This window comes from Prionailurus bengalensis, chromosome A1, assembly GCF_016509475.1.
Source record: "Prionailurus bengalensis isolate Pbe53 chromosome A1, Fcat_Pben_1.1_paternal_pri, whole genome shotgun sequence".
In the NCBI taxonomy this organism is placed as follows: Eukaryota; Metazoa; Chordata; class Mammalia; order Carnivora; family Felidae; genus Prionailurus; species Prionailurus bengalensis.
In genome coordinates this window covers 78498480-78519777 of record NC_057343.1, presented here as the reverse complement: position 1 = coordinate 78519777, position 21298 = coordinate 78498480, and positions in this window count along the sequence as shown.

Genomic DNA, 21298 nt, shown 5'->3' with positions numbered 1-21298 from the left:
TCTGCCACATATGTACACATCATAATTTATTTGGCCAGCCTTTTTTTATACGGCTTATTAGATCATGCTTCCCCACCCCTTTGATGTTTGCTGTTATGTTAAAAATTCTAACGGACATCCTTGAACATAACGTTTTTGTTTTGTAGCAATATTTTTTTTCAGACTGTTCCGTGGAAAAGACCATTTTTGAATCACATGTGCTCATTTTACATTTTGATATATATTGATAAGCTGGTCTCCGGAAAGGTTCTTTAAGTTTATACAACCATCCACAGTGCTTGGGGGAGACCATTTGTACTCCCTGTTAAGAGCACTCTGGCAGGAGAGGGTGATATTCGAAGATGGTATGAGAGCAGTGAAAATTCAAGAAGGGAGAGTAGTCTTGTGGCTGGGACTATTACTGCTTATTTTGTGGTTCTGTATACAGTGTGGTCCCTCTACTAACATTTGGAGTTGGAAGAATAAGAGATTAATTAGAAAAATTACAATACAGAACAACTGCTTTGAGAGTTGGAAGTGAATCAGGGTGAATGAAAGGATTACGAAATGGTAGAAAGGCAAACTTAAATTTCAGAAGCATGAATCTGCAGTAGAACAAGCCACCACAATTCTGCTTCTTCCTTGTGAACTACAAACACCAAAGAACAAATGAATTGCTGCTGATAAAGTAGTGTGAGGTCTCCAGTGGGTCACTGTATTCTGAGCTCATGGACAGGGCTGGCTAGGGGGAATTTAGGCATCTGGGATACTGGAGAAGGTACCATTGAAATAATTAGAGCATCTAAGACAGTCACCAGCATAGCCAATAACATAAGCACTGGGCTGGGGACACTGGGGAAAGGTTAAGAATTGAGCATGTTCCGGGGCGCCTGGGTGGCGCAGTCGGTTAAGCGTCCGACTTCAGCCAGGTCACAATCTCGCGGTCCGTGAGTTCGAGCCCCGTGTCGGGCTCTGGGCTGATGGCTCAGAGCCTGGAGCCTGTTTCCGATTCTGTGTCTCCCTCTCTCTCTGCCCCTCCCCTGTTCATGCTCTGTCTCTCTCTGTCCCAAAAATAAACGTTGAAAAAAAAATTAAAAAAAGAATTGAGCATGTTCCTAACTAGACCCAAAATTCCTAAGGGAATGCTTCATAGTGCCCACCAAGCCAGACTTGCGTATTTAGTGCTTAGTAAGTATCTGTGAATAGTATTTTCTTCAAAGACAGCTAGAAGGATCACCAACAAGGTGGGGCAGGCACCTGAAAGAGACACACTCACTGCTCAGGGTTTTTAACCTAGAACAGAGGGTAGGTGGAAGATTTCAGTATGGAGACACAGCAGAAGGAAAGAGCCGGGGAGATGGTGGGGGCTGTCCACTGCTTCATAGAACCCTCCCTGTAAACTTTTACTCATTCAGAAATGTACAATATCCAGAGTATGGTTGTGGAAAGGCCATGTTGATTGGGACCTGGATAGGCTGAACAGAAATGCAGCCAAGGCACGGACATACAAGCAGAGCAGGAAAACAGTTTCTTACCAGAATACGATGGAAAAGATGAAGGTTTTCAGAGAAATCCTAGAGACAACTTATATTTTCAAAGCTATGGAAGAGGTGCTCAGAGCTAAAGTTTTCCATTCTTGAAGTATCTGGGAGTCTTCAGTGACATACCTTTTCACGTAGGGTTTTTGTGCTAAGATGAAATAGCAAATATGTGTTAGATTAAACCATCCCTTAGAATTAAATTGGGGGGACCTGCGTGGCTCAGTTGGTGGAGCATCCGACTCTTGATCTTGGCTCAGGTCATGACCCCGGGGTCATGGGATCAAGCCCTATAGCAGGCTCTGTGCTGAGCTTGGATCCTTCTTAGCATTCTCTCTCTCTGTCTGTCTCTCTCCATCTGCCTCTCTGCCCTGCTCATGAGTTCTCTCTCTCTCTCTCAAAAACAAAATCAAATGGACTCTCACCATACCTGTTAAATACTTGCGTGTGAGGTGACCAGAAGATGAGACACGTGAGGCTGGGCCTGTGATGATCCTTAACACACCACCTCCAAGTCAGGACACTGTGAACAGTCTGAGGTCTTAACTGGAACTTTGATGAATTGTACATTCTAAGACTTGGTGTTTCAGGCGAGGAGACAGGCCCTGGAGCCCTGTGTGTGAGTTTACTAGAGAAAGGCTAAGAAACCACGTGGTGATAGGAAAAGGTGGAAACTGAAGTGTAAACAGGCTTTGAGAATGAAAACTTTTATCAAGAGATTGGAGTTGTCTCGCCATCGGGCAGGATGTTTGTGGGCCCTGCACGCGCATCGTGTCACAAAAGCCCTTTTCCCTGAGGACTCGGGAGACCCTCAAGGCTGGCTAGCTGCTGAGGGGTTGGCTCTCAAGCATAGTTCTGAACTCCTGGTGTTATCAGAACCTAGAAACATTTGCAGGAAACACGGTGCCAGAAACAGGAATGCAGAGTTGTGAGTTGGCGTTACAATATGTCACTAAAATTTTAGAGAAATGACAGGCCTTATACAGGAAGTGACAGATATAAATGGAAAGTTTGCAGGGCCTGGCATTAAGAATTATATCTGGTCGCATACCCTCAAATTCCTCCGTTTCTCAAGTGATGTGCAGAGCATGTGAACTAGTATGAAGTGATGTGGAGAGTTCCCAGAATTTTGATGTTCATTTTCTCGCGTAGCAAAAACTGCAGCAAATACTTCAGCTATAATGCAGTTTAGAAAATCAGCCCTATCGATAAAACTGCTGTGGAAGCAACCTCTTTATATATTTTTTAAAAAAAGTATTGAAAACAAAACAAAAGAGGCTTCTGTGAGAGACCAAAGAATATTCTACACCCTTGCAATGATTGAAGCGAATGCAGGAGAAACAAGAGAAGACGGTGTTGCAAGGCAGAAAAACAGTGATGTTGGCCTCTGCAGCACCATCCTGGGATCCAGAAGCTGGGGTTGGTACAGGGGTGACATGGCCCCAGTGGACACCCACTGCTGTTCGCCCCGCTCAGGACTCTGGCTGGTGACCAAGGATTTCTTTCTGATGTAGGAGCTGGTCACAAATGGGCAGGCTTGAGCTCATTTGAATTTACTGCCTGACTCCTAAAAGACTTCAGTGGGATTCATCCTAGAAATAAACAAAAACAAAAACAAAAACAAAAACCATATCTCCCTAGGGGGGGTATCATGACGATCCTTGTCCTATATTGTGTCTAATTTTTATCTTTTCAATCCTGTGCAAAGACCTGATCAACTTTTTAGCCTCTCAGCTGTCATTGTGGCTTAGGTGTCTCAGTTTCAGAATTAAATGAGCCGTTTTCTGATGGGAAAAATGACACCAAATATCAAGCTCACTTCTCTGGATGTTCCTTTTTAAAAACAAAAATATTTTGGGATAGATCCAAGGAGAGGATTTTTCTAAACCAATCTACCACATTATTCGCGGGAAGCCCAGCTTCCAGGTCATGTTATTTGGGCTCATTTTCCTTCTGCTCTACTGGAGTATTTAAGTTTTGTTTCATGTTTCCCATTTCACTATTTCCATGTGGACTTTTTAAATAGAAAATTTGATAAGTTTCGACATATAATAATACCTTCCTATCTCCGTGATATGAATCATTTCTGTCTTGGTAGGAATTCCCATTTTTCTCCCATTTAGTGAAACTTCACCCTCTATAGATAACCACTGTTCTTATTTCTAGCACTATAGATTCATTGATTTCATTCTTCTTCTTGAATTTCATATAAATGGAATCATTTAGTATGTACTCTCTTGCGTATGGGTCGGTACAGTGGTTTTTCAGATTCATCCACGTTGATGCACATGTCAGTACTTTCATCTTATTGGCAGGAATCCATTTGTTGTGTGAATATGACACAATTTGTTCATTCATTTTCCCATTTACTCATTCTCCATTCCGTTGTTTCAGTGCCATTTGTTGAAAATAGTCTCTTTTCCACTGTGAAATCTCTGTTCTGTCCTTTTCCTGATACCACACTCTCTTTGACTACTATAGATTTATAGTAAGGTCTAAGATCAGGTATATAAATCCCTCAGACAGATTTACAATGTAGTTTTGGCTATTCTAGATCCTTTCCATTTCATTTTTTATTTTAGAATTAAATATCTTTTAAATTTTTTTTTTTAACGTTTATTTATTTTTGGGACAGAGAGAGACAGAGCATGAACGGGGGAGGGGCGGAGAGAGAGGGAGACACAGAATCGGAAACAGGCTCCAGGCTCTGAGCCATCAGCCCAGAGCCTGACGCGGGGCTTGAACTCCCGGACCGCGAGATCGTGACCTGGCTGAAGTCGGACGCTTAACCGACTGCGCCACCCAGGCGCCCCTAGAATGAAATATCTTTTTAAAAGCCTATGGCATAGGGGTGCCTGGGTGATTCAGTGGGTTAATCATCCGAGTCTTGATTTTGGCTCAGGTCATAATCTCGCCTTTTGTGGGATTGAACCCTGTGTTGGGCTCTATGCTGACAGCACAGCCTGCTTGAGATTCTCTCTCTCCCTCTATTTCTCTCTCTGCCCTTCCCCCACTTGCAGGCACACACTCTCTCTCTCTCTCAAAATAAATAAGTTTAAAAAAAAAGCCTATGAGGAATTTTCATTGAGGTTGCATCAAATCCACAGATACATTTGAAGGCATTTGACATCTTAATAATTTTGAGTCTTTTATACCAGAAACATGGTACATACCTCCATTTATTTCAGTCTTCTTTCATCTCTCCCAACAATGTTTAATATTTTTTTTCAGTGTACAAAGGTTTCTTGCTTTGTATTAAATTTATTCCTGAATAGTTTATATGTTTATGCTACTGTAATTGGAGCTTTTGAATTTTACTGTCTGAATTTTATTGTCCGAATCTTACATCTTGAATTTTATATCTTTCATCGCATGCATACCCTGATTCAGAATGAGGAGGTTCCCTTATCTCTTAGTTTGCTGAGAATTTTTTTTATCATGAATTGATGTTGAATTTTGTCAAATGCTTTTTCTGAATTTATTGGAATATTTCTATTTTTATCCTTCATTTTGTTTATATGTTGAATTATTTATTGATTTTCAGTTGTCAACGTTCAGTTGAACCTTGCATTGCAGGGATAAAACCACATGGTTATCATGGATTGAACTGTGGATTTTTGCTTGATTTGATTTTCTAATGTTTGTTAATGTTCATGAGGGCTCATCGTCTGCAGTTCTGTTTTGTTTTGCTTGTAATATCATTGTTCAGTTTTGGTAACAGTTACAGTAGCTTTATAAAACGAGGGCACAGGGTTCCTTCTGTATTCTCTGAAAAATATTTTGTATATCAGTATTACTCTTTTCTTAAGCGTTTGGTAGAATTCAACAGTGAAACCACCTGGGACCAGAATTTTCTTTGTGGAAAATTTTCTGATTGTGAATTAAATGTCTTTAACATGAAGCTATTCAGACTGTATTGTGTTAGTTTGGGTTAAGTTTTGTGTTCCAAGAAATTTGCCAATTTTGCCTAAGTTGTCAGGTTTACTGTCATAGAATTGTTCATAACGTGTCGTGTTATTCTCTAGTGATTATAGAATTAGTAGTAATATCTAATCTTTCATCTTTATATTACTGATGTTGTTTAACATAAGTAGTTAACATTTGTTGTGTGCCATGCATTTTCAAGGTAACAAAAGTAAATAATTGTTGAACAGTCACTGAGTGCTAAGCACTGTTGTAGACACTCTTGTTGCCTAAACCTTGCGACAATAGTGTGACCGAGTTGCCACTATTGCCCTGGTTTTTCACACGAGGACACTGCAGCCGCTCAGGGTCTCAAGGCCGGTAGAGATGCAGCCAGCATCTGAGCGCACAGCGACTGGCCCAGAATAGGCACTTGGAAGCTTGTCACCGCAAGTGTCTTATTTAGCCCTCACAACAGTTTTGGGAGCGAATACTCTCATTCATACCGCCTTTACAGATGAGGGTGTTGCATTTCAGTTAACCTGGGCTAATTAACCTGTAACAAGTCACAAACGTAGTAATCTGTGAAGACAGATTTAAACCTAACCGTGACGTCAAAAGCTTCTGCTAAGCATGTGGGGCTGTGTTCATTGTGCTTCAGGATGTAAGGGATGGCAGTGGTGGGTCATCTGCCCTGAGACTAGCACGGATGGTAACAGTAAGTGGAAACCAGTGCCAGAAGGATAGGTAACACACAAGGAAAAACTTTGGGGCTTTGGGCGCCTGGGTGGCTCGGTCGGTTAAGCAGCGGACTCTTGATTTTAGCTCAGGTCATGATCTTGCGGCTCATGAGTTTGAGTCCCGAGCTGGGTTCTGTGTTCATAGCGCTGAGCCTGCGCTTCAGATCCTGTCTCCCTCTCTTTGCCCCTCCCTCATGCTCGCTGTCGTGCTCTCTGTCTCTCAAAAATAAATAGATGTTAAAAATTTAAAAAGAAAAAAAGAAAAACTCCGGGGGGGGGGGGTCAAGACCCACTTTGCTTCCTGCATTTCAAGTATAGAGTATTTGGATTTTGTTTAATTGTGTACCACATGCAAATGTCAGAGGCAGTCAGAGTTAATCACCACAAGATGAAATTGTGGGGTGTCACAATTTGATAACTTATGGGACGTCGGGTCTCTTAGCTGCGAGGGACAGAAAAATCACATTGTCCTAAGCAAAGAGTCAGCTTGTTGGCCCAGATAGCAACCAGTCTGCTGTAGATGTAGGTTTTGTCTAGTTTAGATTCACAAGTTGTGATGATGGTCTGAACACACGGCCCCACATTGTCTACTTCTAGCTCTGCTTCACTGTCCTTGTCTCCCGTAGTTGCTATGGCAATCCAGCCACTGGCATATCCTGTGCGAGTACTGTTCTCTCTTCCCAGGAGTTCTAAAAATCCTCAGATTGAGCCTCATTGGCTCTTTGGAGTTCAGGCCCTTCTGTTAAACAGTCTCTCCCTTTCATCAGATGTGCTGTCGATGGAGAGGTCTGGGTTCCAGGCTCCCCTCTGGTGGATGCGAGGGAGTTTATATAGGACTCAGAAAGAGGAGCGTATGACCCCTTTCTCCTTTCCCACTGGAGATAACTCTTACCTAGGCATATTTCTTTTTAGTTTTACCACCTGTGTGTATCCCTGAACAACATACTCCGGTGCTATGGTTTTATCTGTGCACACTTGTGATTTAGTCCTTGTCATTGATGTATCATATTCCAGTTTACGGACAGACAACACTTTATTTACTCGTCCTCTAGTGTGCATGGGACATTTTTGGGGTTGTTTCCAGCCTGAGGAAACTATAAAAGTAACGTGGAGATCACACGCATATAGCCTATATGAAGGACACACATTTCTCAAGAAAGTGTACCTAGAACTGAATTTCTGGGTCACAGGATATGCATGTTTTTACATTTAGAAATAGGGTCAAACTGTGATCCAAAGTATTTGCATCCATGTACACCTGCTACCAGAAATGTGTGAGAATTCCTTTTGCTTTACATCTTCACTACTCAGTATTGCCAGATTTTTAAAAATTCTTTGTCCATCTGTTTGTATATAATTGTATCAAATTGTTGTTTTGTGTGGTAGTTCTCTGATTAAGTGAAGTTCAGCAACCTTGACATATGTTTATTAACCATGTGAATGTCCTTTTTTCTGAAGTACCTCTTTATTCTTTTGCACATGTGTGTTGGATTTTATGTCTTTCTCATATATGTGCTGCCAATTTCTCTCTTTCTACAGATTTAAGTAATTTTTTTTGTATTAGGATACTAATTCATTCATGCCTAAATAATAGAAATTATGGGTAGTGTTGCTTGTGTCTTGCTTAAACAATTACTTCCTATCTTTAAATACGGAAGGTATTTTCCTGTATTCTGAGTTTTATCACTTTCCCCTTTACAGAGGGTTTTAATCAACTTGGAGTTGATTTTTGTTTTTGTAAGGTTAATGTCAACCTTTGCATTTACCATATGTTAATACAGTTATTCTGTAACCATGTATTGACTTCAGTTATGAAAATGTTCATTGAGACATTTTCCACTATCTTGCACGGCAGTGTCTCTCATACATGAAGCTTCTACCTAAGAAGGATCTGTTTCTGCTTCTGTACCTTCCATTCTTTCCTTTGGGTTTGAATGAGTATTTGTCATCCAATACTACACTGTATTACTTATTACAACTTAATAATGAAGATGGCTGTGTAATTTGTTTTCCAAACTAGACAGCTATGAGAATAAAATAAGGCACAAAAAATAAAATTATGTGAATTTTTGGAAATATTTATGTGCAACTCAACTATTTTATATTGGGGAACCTATAGAAAGTTCTATTCAAAATTATTTTTAAAAATAAAAGTATCTGTGGCTTGGGGGATGGATCCAATAGGACATGGAGATTAAAGAGTATACTTAAGCATGGTGAAAAAAAATAAAAATAAAATGAAAAAAGGAACCTAAAAAATAAAATTATTTCTGAAAAATAAAGTAGCATTTATACAATATATCCATGGTCTTAGTCTGTTCCAGCTGCTCTAACAAAATACCCTAGACTGAAGAAATTCATTTGTCAGTTCTGAAGTGTGGGAAGTCCAGGACTAGGGTGCCAGCAGATACAGAGTCTTCCTGATACGCTGTGTTCCCTGGTTCCTCTCGTGTTGGAAAGGGCACAGGAGCTCTCTCCAGCCTCTTGGGAAGGACACTGACCCTCTTCCTGTGAGCTGGGCGTCTCCTGATCTAATCACCTTTAGAGGACCCACTTCCAAATACCATCACCTTGGGGATTAGCTTTCAACATATGAATTTTTTTTGGGGGGGGAGACACAAACTTACAGTCTATAGCAATATTACACATATTAAAGCAAGTCTTTAAAATCTTTTTTGATTGTCAGCATTAAAAGGTAATAAGAACAGAATAATTAGTCTTGGTAATAGTTACAAAATCATTTCTTACCTATATCTGTTTGTAATAGCCTGTCAGTTCTTTTTCAGAAATGAAGTTTTTGTTTTTCAACCCACTGTTATGTATAATTTATTGTAAAATCTACTGAAATCTTCAAATCTTTAATGTATGGTCAATAATTTTGTTTGTTGAGATCTTTGGCTTTCCTCTGTAAACCCAAGTTTTTTGGGAAAATGCTCCTTTCAGGTTTTGAATTGACTGGTAGGATTATAGCAAATTCTGTTAACTGGATAATTTTCTTGTCTCTTTAGAAAACATTATATGTGTAATTATTTTACCAAAATGTTTTCCAGGTACTGTTTTTTAGTTTCTATGCAATAATCATCTTTCTTTGAAAAAAATTTTATGTAAAAAATCACTATAAATCAGTGGATTCTTATTTAGGATCCTTTTGAATGTTTTACCAAATTTATATGTTTGGAAATCATAGGCCGCCTCTGTTTCATTCTGTCCCAGTCAGAACATAAATTTACTCAATTAAAATAGGAACTTCATCAAAAATTCTTCTCACAATCCAAGATATTCCAAATCGCACTTACAGAAGTTCAGAATTAAATTCTGTGTGCCATCTGAGCTCTCACTCTTTGATATGTTCCCTTTTTCCCTTCCTTTTGTCAGAGTAATTTTCAATGTCTTCTCGCTGGCCAGGTCTGTTTTCAGTAATTGCAAGTTGACCGGTTATCCAAAAGCTGAAGCTTCTTAGCACTCTATTCACTGAATATTTGGATTAAAGATTTCTAACCAATTCTAAACAAAAGGGGGCCGATGTTTCAAGAACCTGTTTACAAAATAATTCAGTAATATAGGCTTGATCCATCCACTCCGTTTCTGAACTTTGCCACTTTTGATTGGTTATCTGAAGGCTTTGCTTTCTTTTTTTAATGCTTATTTATTTCTAAGACAGAGAGAGACGGAGCCTGAGCAGGGGAGGGGCGGAGAGAGGGAGACACAGAATTGGAAGCAGGCTCCAGGGTCCCAGCTGTCAGCACAGAGCCCGACGTAGGGCTCCAACTCACAGTCTGTGAGATCATGACCTGAGCGGAAGGCGGAAGCTCAACCAACTGAGCTACCCAGGCACCCCTGAAGGCTTTGCTTTCTTAATTCTTCTAGACCACTATTACTTATTAGGCTACAGTTCCAACACTTTGTGGCCACATATTTCTGGTGTGTTTTCACTATCTGTCGAAATGTTAATAGGATTATTTTTACCTTTCTCCTTGTAATTGTCCTTGTGACTTTTACATGGATTAGAATCTATTCTCTTTTATCCCTCTGTTGCAGGAGGTGAAGGGACGGCCCTGGGGTAGGGAGGCTTTGCCCATTTCCTGGCTGGCTCCTGGGCTCCCTGCTCTGTTGTCCTCCTGCAGATTTACAGTCTGGCCTCCCTTCTCTCAGGCAGCTGTTCCTTGGTGTCTCAAAATGAGGTCTTTTCCAGGTCTTTTTTCCCCTTCTGCCCCATGCTGCACCCCCAGAGCTCATGGGCTTTGCTGCCTGGGAGCTGCCTCTCATCTTGCTTCTCGGGACTTCTGGGACCCGCTCCTCCTGGGAGTCTCCCCTTTGGGCCGTCGGCATCTTCTCTCCCTCGTCCTCCTTCTCTGCTCAGTTTGGACTTTGGCTCTCTCATTGTCCCTTGGCACGAGTGACCATCTCGTCTTCTGGAGGAAAGCATTTGTGGGAATTTCAAAGGCTCTGGACCCCTTTCTGCAGGTGGCACTGTTCGAAGCCCTGCCCCCCTGGGTATTTGTGCTCGGCAGCAGCAACTGGCCGGCAAGCCTGGAGGGCTTCCTGGTGTTCCTGTAGCTCTCAGCCTTCCAGACTCCAGGCTCAACCCCCTCTCTGGGGGGCAAGAAAAGGTTGACCTTACAGTAGTTTCTGCAGCACTTACAGGTTGTGGATCAGTTCGTTTCTTGTCCTGTTTAGTTTATTCCCACCCCCCAGATACTGCTTTATGCTGGTTTGACCTCACGCATATGTTTCCTGGGGTCTTTTGAGATTCTTACTCATCTAGCTGTGTGGAATATACCGTCATCATTTTTCCTTTCACTGTCCTAATTGATTCTTTTTCAGAAAGAATATTTTGGATATTCAAAGATTATGCTGCCAAAATGATCACATCGCTGGCTAATTACCCATTAATTTTCATTAAATGATACGAAGTAGAAGTTCCCATTCTGCCTTTCAAACCCACCCCTCCGAGACAGCCACTGTTAAGCTTTTTTTTTTTTTTTTGGACTTTTAAAATATTTTATATAAACTTAAAAACAAATATATTCTGGTTCCTATGCAATGAAATGTTCCATCCCCAAATTTGTTTGTTGAAGCCCCAACCACCACATGTGATGATATTGGGAGTTGGGGGCTTGGGAAAGTAACTAAGATTAAATGAGGTCGGAAGGTAGTGTCCTTGTGATGTGATTAGTGCCCTTATAACAAGAGACAGTAGAGAGACTTCTTCCTGTCTGTCTCCACCAGTGAGGACAGAGTGAGAAAGTGAGAAAGCCACTGTTAGCAACCTAGGAAGAGAGCCCTCACCTGAGAACTAAATCAACACCTTGATCTTGGACTTTCCAGCCTCTAGAACTATGAGAAATAAATTTCTGTTTTTCAAGTCACCCAGTCCATGGCATTTTGTTATGGCAGCCCAAGCTGACAAAAAAATCGGTATATTTGCGTTTTTACTTTATGCAATCTCATACATGCCGTTTCTTACATAACAATCGATTTTTAAATACAGACGTTTAGAGATTACTAACGACTGTTAAATTACTTTGCAAAACAGTTGTATCAGTTGACATTCTCCCTAACAATGAATTTGCTAAGAATGACTCCGCTTCACGCACTACCTCTAGTGTTGAATTCAATTAATCCGAGATGAATAATGCCAGATGATTTTGTATTTAGATGAAGCCTGAAGGTATTATTTGAAGTAGAATGGTAATACTGTGACAAATATAGTGCTGTTTGTTCTAAAGTTAATATCTATCACAGTTCTGTTTATGACCCGTAGTCGCTAATTCTAGTCCATGGAAAAACCCGCAATGGGGGCGAAACTCTAAGAATTTGAACGGGCCTGAAAAAAACAGATGAAACAGGTAAAATAGATAGTTAAGCACACCTTGTAAGTATCGAGACTTAGGGCATGCACCTGGAGAGCAAGCATTGGAAACTTAGTTGGAAAAATTCAGGATGTTAAAGGCTACGGGAAGGAAGGAGTGTCAGCAGGTTGACACTGGTCTGTCTGACAACAGGGACAACTCTGCTTTCAGCCTGTGATTGCAAAGCCTTAGCTCTCTAATAGTTGGGATCTTGCCTGGTTGGAAAAGCCAAACCTCCGGTCCTAAGCTAACTTAGAGAAAACGCTGGCAAGGAGGGGAGACCTTGAGATGTGTCCTGGCACCTGAGAGAACCCTGATTCCCAGAGTCCAAGCTCAGCACCCCCTGCCCATTTGTGCCAGAGGAGGAGCTCATTATAGTCAGGACGGTGCTGGGATGTAGCTCAGGGGCAGAGGAAGATCTGTGCCTTCTGACCCCAAGCCGTTGGTCCAGCATTGATCCAAATTGTCTGGAGGCACAGACTAAATTAGAGACTTGTAACTCAAAGGTCTGAGCCTGGATGCTTGTGAGTAAAGAAATGCACATTCATGGGCCAGATTCTAAATTCAGAGATTATAATAATTGAGTGAAGCACCAGCATGTGAGCAGAGCCCACAAATTAGAAGTCAGAGCACAGATTTGGACAGTAAAATTGGCCGGGAAATCAGTGCTCACCCAAGAATACAGCTATGCCTGGAAAGGAGTTTACCCTTGGACCGTTCAGTTACCCGAGCCAATAAAATGATCTCTGTTTGGACCTGTTTAGGATTCCCCCCCCCCCCCCATCACTTTCTATAGAAGGAATCTTAACTGATGCTGCATGTGGCTAGCTGTCTCTGGTATAGTTGCATTATACAGGCATAAGCATCTTTCATGGAGCATGTATTAGAAGAAAAGATAAGTGATGGGGCACCTGGATAGCTCAGTTTGTTAAGCTTCCAATTTCGGCTCAGGTCATGATCTCGCACTTTGTGGGTTCATGCCCTGCATTGGGCTCTCTGCTGTCAGCTCACAGCCCTCTTCAGATCCTCTGTCTTCCTCTCTCTCTCTGCCCCTTCAATGTACTCTCTCTTTCAAAAATAAATAAACATTAAAAAATTTAGAAGAAAGGATCTGTGTGGTCCTGTTCAATTATTATTTACACATACACACTTTCACTCAATAAATGTTGATATGTGCTGTTACTCTGTTAGCTGCAGAGTAAATGGAGAAAGACATTCTGCCCCTGAGGAGCTTACAACAAAGTGTTTTGTTGTTGTTGTTGTTGTTCTTAGAAGAGCAGATGTATAAGCAAACACAGGCAGTATTTATAGGCATATGTCAGGCTAGAAAGGTCTACAACAGATAATGTTCATCTGATATGAATGACTCATGATGGGGTTTTAGGAAGTCTGTGAACCCTGCAAAATTAGGGGCAAAATATTGAGTATATGAGCATATAAGTAATCTTTTTTGGGGAGACTCTGAAGAGCTTTTGTCAGATAGTCAAAGAGATACCTCACCCCCAAACTGATTAAGAAGCACTGCTGTGTAGATTATTGTGGAAACACCAAAAAGGGAAGTAGTCAGTAGTAAAATGGCAACTCTATTTAGAACACATTGAAGACATGTTCGTATTTATATTCCTCAAAAAGTAAAGAGTATATAACTCAATATATATTGGTTAAATGGATCAACAAACCAGGAGCTCTATCTGGAATGGTAAAGCAGCACTTGGGTGGTTCTATGAGAATGTCACTGGGAAATACTGTACCAAACCGGAGAATCCATTTGTATAATGGTAAGACTCTTCTTTTCTTTTAAAAGAAACAAACAAAAATCCTTGAAAATGTGTTCTTAACCACTGCCACATGACCATTTATTATATTGTTTTCTACTGTGATCTTAAAAATCTTTATTTAGAATGACATCTAATACTTGCTATCGTTGAATCATTTTCCCGGAAATGATCACTAAATTTACCTTCTTTAAAAAAAATTTCCTTTGTTACATTAACAGCTTCATCTGGTAACCTTATAAACATCTAAAACCAACATTAGTGGATATTATTTTTTAAATCTTTTTTTAACGTTTATTTCGGAGAGAGAGACAGAGACAGAGACAGAGAGACAGAGCGCAAGTGGGGGAACCATGAGGGGTGCCTGGGTGGCTCAGTTGGTGAAGCATCTGACCAGCTCAAGTCATGATCCTCATGATCTGACAGTTCATGAGTTGGAGCCCTGCATTGGGCTCTGTGCTGCAGCTCAGAGCCCGGGGCCTGCTTCGGATTTTGTGTCTCCCTCCCTCCCCCGCTCTCTGCCCTCTCCCGCTCACATTCTGTCTTTCTCTCTCTCAAAAATAAATAAACATTAAAAAAATATTAAAAAATTAAAACACCCCAAACTGAGATCATGACCTGAGCTGAAGTCAGATGCTTACCTGACAGAGCCACCCAGGCGCCCTTAGTGGATATTATTTTAGGGGAATGTATCTTCCCTTATTGGTAAGTTTGAAAGAAAATAGTCCCTATAACATGACAGATTTTGTAAGGATTCAAGTATAAGGTAGCTCCCTCTGTTAAAAGGGATAATTTCTTTCAGGAAAAATAATCTCACCTTGTTTTCAGGTATATGTAAATTAACTTGGAGAGACTTTCCATCTTTATAACAATCATCTTCCTATATAGACACAGGCATATTTTTCCTACTGTTCAAATCTTTTATATTCTTCACTAACTTCTGTTCATTTCTCCATATGGACCTTGCTCTGTGAGTCTTGGAAGACATGTTTTATCCTTGTCACTTTTTTACTTGCAAAACTCTATGTGTGTGTTGACATACATACTCAGCACAGTATTTGGCCAAAAATAAGCAATTTCTATGATGATGATGATCTCATTATGTGTGGTGCACTCACTTACATGCATTCGGTGGAAAGCATTCATGGAAGCACTTAAGTCTATATGTGCTAACTCTTAATCACAAATAATATTATTTAGCATTACATTCTCCAACATTCTGAATCTTGATATTGTTTTAGAGTGTCTATTCTAATTTGACTAACACTGGCCACTCTATCCAGTGGGGCCTTCACCTTCAATAGAAGGATTCATTGGTTGTGTAAAGTTATCAAGAGGGACTTTTGAGAAATGCAGTTTCCCTGGACCTCATTTTAGTCCTACTGAAGCAGGTCTGTGGGGAGAGGTCCAAGGTTACCAATCCCTACTTGACTCTCTGCCCACCAGCCTTTGGAAACCAATGAGCTACATCACCTTGGAAGTATACAGAGAGGGAGCAAATTCTAGTTTTGCTCAGTGAACCTAATTGAGTCCAGGTCAACTGAGGTCATCAAGAGACTCTGGCACATTGTTGCTAATTAAGCAGAGTCCTCAGACACCTGTTGGTGCCAGAACCTGCCTTTTTCTTTACAGAGAGGTTATATTAGTAAACTCTAGTTGGCCTAAAAGCTAAAGGTTTAATCTTATCTTCTTTATAAATAAACAGGCTACTCTTTATTAGCTCTTTATATTTAATCTGCTTTTAAAAATACAGTTATGCTCGGGGCGCCTGGGTAGCACAGTCGGTTAAGCGTCCGACTTCAGCCAGGTCATGATCTCGTGGTCCATGAGTTCGAGCCCCACGTCAGGCTCTGGGCTGATGGCTCAGAGCCTGGAGCCTGTTTCCGATTCTGTGTCTCCCTCTCTCTCTGCCCCTCACCCGTTCATGCTCTGTCTCTCTCTGTCCCAAAAATAAATAAACGTTTAAAAAAAATACAGTTATGCTGGCCAAGAATTTGTACATTATCTATGAATTGTGAAAGCATAACATTCTTTTCCAGATCAATAGGTATATAAGAATGCAATTTATTTTCACTTATATGTGGTGCATAAATAGTGTATAATAAAGTCAAAGAGGATGTGCCTATTTTTGTGCACCCAGAAGACATTCAAAATGAAAAAAGAAAATGTCTCAGGGTGGTTATATATTTGATTTATGGGGTGGAAATATTCAAGCAGCGATTCTCACCAGAAAAAAAGATGTTAGATTTCACTTTCTCTGGTAAAATGGTTTGGCAGATGTTAACTCTAAGGAATTGGGGCAAATGTTTGAGAAGACAACCAATGTATTGTTTTATATATTTTATAATGTAAAAACAGAGTAAGAAAACTGTCTCCCTTCTGATGCATAACAAACGTTGCCATTTAAATAGGAATAAAAGTACAGATTCCCATGAAAATAAGTCTAATCATATTAAGAACTTGGAATTCTTTTAAAGATAGAAGCATAGATGCCATCCTGAACACAGTACACATGGAGTTCTGTTCTGTGTGTAGATAATTTCTGCAGTGTTCTCTTGCAAAAAGCTCATCCTGTTGCCAGATCCCTCAAGATAATGTATTTGCAACTGTGTACTAGTCAGCAACCTCCTGAAATGTGCCTGTGCTATTAAACTACTCTGTGCCATTAGTCACACTCTCAGGTGAAACCCACGTAGGAGTTTCCAGACTCCACAGCCTGCTTTTTCTGATAAATGAAACCTACATTCCAGCCAAGCTATTTGCCCTTCTTTTTTACTGTGTTTGTTACATTTGAGCTGATAAGCCAACAAGGATCAACATTTACTAACCTGGTTAACACCTTCTCTGAATATATTTTATGTCATGTTGATTTTAATGAACAGTGATGTTCCTGAAGACAGACTTTCAAAGCATTACCTACATTTCCTCAACGAATCCCGACCACATTCAGAAGAACCAGTTTGCTTATTATACAGTGTCACTCATGATGGCACTCCATCCCTTCTCTCTAGTCTCGTCCTTGATACCCCCACATGCCCCTAGACTCTAGCGCGGCCCACTTGCCCATAAAATTCTCCCTGCTGGGTTCCTTCAAGCACCGGAGCCTTTGGACATTGGAGGTCTTCTTCAAGAATCCTTCCTAATGTCACTCCATGTCCCTGATAGCTTTCTATCCTGGGGTCCCTCTCAAAATCAGATTGGAGTCAAGCCCTCCTCCGAAGTCTCCTAAATTGGTAATCCTTGAGCGTTCCTTATTGTTTTGTGGTTGCCAGACTAGTCTTTTTCTCTGCTCCTTGACTAAACTTCCCAAGGTCAGACATCTTGGTCTCCCCAGAGAACTGATGTACAATGAGCAGAATAGGATGGGTTGTTGGCATTTTACTTTCAGGGGGCGTGTACCCTTGAAGTGTCTTACTTTAAAACATCTTAATTCATGGAAACTGTTAGAGGAAGGCAAGGTTCAGATTCCTTAAAAACAAAGAACAGACTATAGTCTATCGTAGAAAGTATTTCTGTCCCAGTTATAAAAAAAAATCAGATAAAACAGTTATTTTAATGCAGTATATCAGACTTTTACTAAGCATCATTGAAATATTTTGTGAGACATAATTTGACTAGATATGAATAACAACAAGATAAAAATAACAGTGCCTGGTTTTGGTTCTTCCCCTTGTTTGAGAGTAATGGACTTTTAATTTTATATATTGTCTGTTTTTTTAAAATTTCCCCATTCCTAGTACTCTTTGTGATTTAATCACACACACACACACACACACACACACACACACAGAGAGAGAGAGAGAGAGAGAGAGAGAGAGAGAGAGAGATGCTAATGTTCTGAGACACTATTAGAATTTGTGTGTCTCTGATTAAAATTAACAATGCAATACTGAAGAGAAATTTGCATTATTATCTAATAAATGTGGATATGTATGCTATGATACTTCTGACTTCAGTCCTTAAAAGTCTGGTTTAGTAAGTGTCACCAAATGGGATTTATAATATAAAATAAATGCTAGATGCTACAGAGTGGAAACAATGACTATATATGGGTGTTGGGATTACTTATAACTTTTAAAATTGATTATTTGTTGTAATTGTCTATAATGTACGTACAGTAGTTGTATAATAACAATATATATGAACACACAAATTCTGACATTGACCAGATTTAAACGATAATTGTCAATTACCCGCTTAACTTTGTATTAGGCAGAGAAGTTAAGAGAGTTTCAGCATTTTCTAGTCCCTTAAAAATATTCTGTGATGAGGTGGTGATTCTCAGGTGAGGAGTTCTGAGATTATAAATTCCTTGAATATAAGGAAAAAGTTACAGTTTCATCTTGGATGCCAGAACCTCTCCCATACAGATGTGAATTAAGTAACTATTACTTTGGTGTGTTCCTAGAGCAGTGGTTCTCAGCTGCGGTGACCTTGCTCCCAGGCATTTGCCAATGCTTGCGGACATTTTGAGTGGCCAGAACTGGGGAGAGTTGGGTGTGCTACTGATGTTTGTGAGTAGAGAATATGAAGCTTGCTGAACCTTGTGCAAAATGTAGGACAGTTCCCTCCTCCCCGCAAAGAAGAATTATCTGACCCTGAACCTCAATAGAGGTGATGGCTGAGAAACACTGTTGGAGTAACTGTGAATAGCTTGATCCCAATAGTAGTGCTGGTCCTTAGCTTTAAAATACATCCCTTAGGAATTTCTATGAGTCTGTCAATAACAGGAACATTCACTGAAGCACAGCTTCAGGCTTGCACATGAAACTTGAAGCTGAGAGTAAACGTGAAGTGGTTGTGTTGGGGAAGGGAGTTAGTAGAAGACGACAGTATACTGGACTTGGGAGAAGAAAGAGTTATCTATTTTAAGAACAAATACGAGGGTTCCTTTCAGCAGAACTTTTGCCATATTTTTCTTGCAACAGAAACTTAAGGTCTTTTTCATATTCAACCAAGGAGCTTTCAATTACTGTGAACAAGAGTTTGACCTGAGCTGAAAGTCCTAGCTGCCAGGCTTGGAGGCACATGGGGTGCAAAGGGCACTGGGTTGGGTGGCAGTGGGTTGCTGCACAGCTGGGCAGTGGTTGTCTGTGTGGGAATTTCAGCCTGAGAACCCTTAACAGCAGTCATTGTGCTCACCTTTTCCCTTTTAGGGTAGCAGGAGGGCTCCAATGGATTTCCCATATTCATGTTAAAATGGTAGCTGCCTTCAGATCATATTTGTGTTTTGGAACTCTGTCTGGTCTGCCTGTGAGCTTTCTGTGTGAGCTTTCTTAGCTCAGGGACCCTGTGGGCTTCCCGAGCCAAGCATTTTCTGAACTTTCTATCTCTCACAGGAGAGCTCAAGAGAAATATAAACCTGTCAAATTAGGAAGAAACAAACTGACAAAAAATGAAGGGGTAGATAGGAGAAAGCAGTGAAATTAAATCATGCCACCCAGGTTTTAAACAACTAAATCTAGAGATAGAGATAAGGGTAGATAGGCAACAGAGATAATCAAGAAAAAGTCATCTTAACATTAACCTAAAAAATTTACAAAATCCTTACGTTGAGTTTATAAGAAGAAAGGCCTTGAATTATTGCATTCCATCTAGATTTCATCACAAGGGCACAACCGGTTCAAAACGACAGGGAGAGAGAATCATCTCAGGATTTAGAATGTGATATGTTCACTTTCAGGTTCTGCAGAATCTCCTATTGCATAATAGCAATGCAGACTTCAGATAATATCTTCCGCATATATTTATTTATACAATAGAAAATGCCAGACCTATACTCATGTCCACAAGCCGACTTTATGTTGTATTTAAATCTGGTTTGGTTTAAGAGGGTTGAAAATTTAAATTTAAGAGAAGAGTAATCCCGATAAGAGGGGGGGGAAGAATGCTTTCTAAAATTTTAAGGGATTTTTTCCAAAGGATATCGTGGTCTATGTCACTCGTTGAGAAAAGAATATTTTATTCAATGCCAAAATATCTAAGCTATCAGAAGAGAGAAGAATTCAAAGACTATCTCTTCAGCTGAAGCTGGGTTCACATACAAAGCTCAGAAAAAAAAAGTTTTATTCCATGTTTAATCTTCAACAGAACCTCAATTTTTGCTTATTTAAAAGATGCTTTGAGGTAAGTAAGGATAAACTTGCCATAGGATATATATATCGGTTAGTTTCTATATCTCCTATGTAGTTAAAAAAATTTAACATGTTGAAATCCAAAGTGCCAGAATGATATACCTACACGAATGGTCTTTTTTAACACATTACATGACACGGAAAAATCAACCAGCCCTCAGACTGCACCAAGCTTTGATGGTTACCGCGTACATTTTATATGAACTTAGGATTCATGTTTAGTAAAATTTAGTATGTATGTTATGCGCGGAAAGGGCTGCCTGGTTGAATCCTGCCCATTACGGTTTTCAACTTGCCATTAAAAAAGAAAAGAAAAGACCCCCTTCTCCTTGTGCCAACACTCACAGTCCCCCCTGAGAGGAAAATGAATACGAATGGGGATCCATCCTTTTGGTTCTCCGGAGATATTTACTTAGAACGATGGCACATAGTATTGCCCATGTGAGTGTGCACCGGACAGAGTATGTAGGTCATTAGGAAGCAGAGGAAGGAAGGTTGACCCGTAAGTGGCCAGGTGGAGCAAACCCCTGCCCTAGGTGACAGCTAGAGAGAGCTGGAGACTGCGCTGCGCTCCGGGTGTGCGCACCGGGGAGCTGGCCCCACGCGGCCTCCTGTTCCCGCCGCCCGGTGGGAGCGGGGGTGGGGGGCGGAGTGGGCAGGGCCTTCGGGTAAAACGATACGTTTGCCCACAGTTTCGTCCAGCACGGCAGGAGCCGGGAGCGAGGGGGACCCCAGGTTTTCCCAGCGCGTCTGTTGCTTTGCATTCTCGGAACTCCCGGAGCCAACGCTAAGGGGCACCAGAGGCTCGGGCTGCAGCGGCCGCCTCCGGGGCAGCCCGGCAGCCCGCTGCTGCGGAAGTCCTGGCGGTAGCGAAGCCGGACTCAGTGGGGGCTGGGGCGCACCCCTTCCGAGGGGGTGGGGGGGTCCCGGGGGTCTGGGATGCTCCAGATACGAGGAGGAATCCTCCGTGGTCAGGACGTCGAACCGGGAGCAGAGCGCTAGGCGGCCACCCCCGGTAGCCCAGGTCGTCTTAACTGTTTTTTCCTGAGACCCTGTGAGGTTGCCTGTAACCTCCTAATTTTATTTTGGCATATGTCGCTGTAACATACGCAGCCGCGACTGTAGATAACAGGTGCGCGCACACACACAGCATCCCTTCCAAACACTAAAATCATCTGACAATTCAATACACTGGAGGCTGTTGATCTCCAGTTGTCTGGGGCTCCCTAGGCACCTGCAGAGAGCAAATGTCCTCTCCTGTCTTGTCCAGGCCATTCGTATTTACTCTCTTGCCCCCATCCTTTCATCTGACCTCCATCATTCCTTAGTGGAGAAGGCAGTACCCAGACCCTAGCCCCGCCGGAAACCTCCCAAGTG